Raw genomic sequence first — 2292 nt, 5'->3', positions numbered from 1 at the left:
CTATAGCCACCCCAAAATTAACTTTAGCTCTTCCTGTAGCCACCCCTCCCAGCACTGCCCCTCCCCCTGGACCGCCACCACCTGCCCTGTGCAGCTGAGCCCACCCTGCTGTTTCCCACAGTGCAACCCACCCACCAATTTTCTGCCTAGCCCACTTCAGGCCCTTCTCCCCCACTGGAAAGTGCCTGGCACCACCCCTGAACACAACCAATGTGAAATCTCACTAATACCAGACTTGTACAGCTGGACAGGCCTGTACAAACAAAGTTGTACAGTTCGTGCTCTGTATCTGATAAGCACTGCTCGTTTTCTTTTTAAAGAAGGCCTAGTGTCAGGTCAAGGGCCATAGGATTCAATAGCCTTATAGGTAGAAATATACCACTGAGTGTACTATAGACTCCTCAAGAGCATAATGAAGGAGAACATCTGGTGTTGCATACTTTCCTAGGTGCAGGACTCTTGGTTTTCACGGCCAATCAACTCTATCTCTCTTCTTTTTGAGGTTACTAATGTCACTTGATGTACACATCCCTGATGCTGCAACTGCAGGTAGTGGGGGAACTAAGGAAAACTAGAGGGAAGCACTACATAACTTTTGCTCCAGTTGTGTGTCCACAAATGATAAATTACCTAACTTTCAAAATGTTCAGGGCATGCAGTAGGCCATGAGAAAGTAACAAAGGCAGTTATGTTTTTGCTACAAGTTTCCATCTTTCTTCATTCCCTCAAAGATATTGCAGAACACAGATCTAATATTTTTTCTCTGTAGTGGTGAGGGTTAGAAAGTTAGCTGTCTTAAGGGGAAAAAAGCACACCATAGCCAAAACATCTTATGTTCTCAGAAAATCAATTTCATAGGCCCTTGAGGTGGTGTTTTTAGAAAAAAGTTCTAAGTATAGTGAAACTCATGATAAAAATCATAAGCGTTATCAACACGAAGGATGTGAGGTGGGACAGAACCCAAGGGTATATACTTTACTGTTCCAGAAGACAAGAAAGGAAACCTATAGCTTCCAATGGGAGAGGAAACTCTGAGAAAGGGTCTCACCTGTCTTGCAAATTTTTATGTATGTAGCTCAGTCACATCATCACTATCAGATCATAGATTTAAAGAGACATCTAAAGCAAACTCTACATTTAAAATCATGTCCTATTTTTTCTTCTTTTCCCCCTTCTGACCACTTAATTTTATGCTTTACTTAACAAAACTTATTTTTTCATTCAGGCTTTTCAGTTTCTTTGTCTTTTTTTGTATATTTTTTCTGCAAATGCACTGTTTCTTCAATGCCATTAGTTCTCTGGGTTGGCCCCTCACCTATAACCTGGTGGCCAAGAAAAATAAGATTTGCATTAGGGACAAGAAAGGTTAAATGGCTAACCAATAAGTGCAGTGATAACCAGCTAGCTAACTGGTTATCCTTTAGCTTGGGGTGGGGTAGTCTGGCAGGGAAGGGGAGAAGGGAAGCTGTGGGGTGCCCCAGGAGGAATCAGAAGGCAACAGGGAAGGCAGCGGGGAGGGAGGAGTGTGAAGGAGGGAAGGAGAACTAGTACCCATAGCCCAAGAGGAAAACAGTGGGCAGCATACAGGGATTCTGGTTTTCTCAGTTAAAAAAATTCAAAAATCTCTGATAAAAATCCAAAATTCTCTGATTAAAACCCCCCAAATTCATGTTTATCTGCAATTAAAATGAAACACCATTATATATACAGCGATCAGTTAAACACAATGTTTATTGATATATTAAAAATTTTAAAGCAATTTGGAAGCTTGTCTCCCGTGCTGTCATAGCTCAGGGTCCCGAACAAGGAGCACAGGTGTGCCTGGGGCACCAGGTGGATCATCATCAGCAGGTATTAGTGGCTTGGGCACCCCTCAGCCTGCACAAAGAGCTGATCATGAGCTGCCTGGGACACAGGCTGCAGGGGCATGCTTGGGGTGTAGTGGCGGTGCAGGGGGAGCTGGCCCTGGGCGCCTTCCTGGAGAGGGCCCCAGCAGGGAGGGTGGAGGTGCAGGCAGCCCCTCACCCTGGTTGTCCAGGAACCCTGTGCACCCTCAGCCCAGATTCTGTAGGCTGGGTGACAGCATAGCAAAGCAGTTGGCCTGGAGCTGCATTAGCATGTGCTGCCTGTAGCCTGTCTTGCCCTACTCTGGGAAGCAGGTGGGGGAGGCAGGCTGCCTGCGGCCAGCACCCAGCAGTCCACTGGCCCTAGGGGAGAAAGCGGAGGTTGGGGGCTTGGCTGGTGGCCACCTGGGCCCAGACCTGCTGGCTGACTTACCAGCGCATGGCTGAC

Source organism: Gavialis gangeticus, unplaced genomic scaffold (assembly GCF_001723915.1).
Source record: "Gavialis gangeticus isolate Ggan-Ray unplaced genomic scaffold, GavGan_comp1, whole genome shotgun sequence".
NCBI lineage: Eukaryota > Metazoa > Chordata > Crocodylia > Gavialidae > Gavialis > Gavialis gangeticus.
This window is presented reverse-complemented; position numbering follows the sequence as displayed.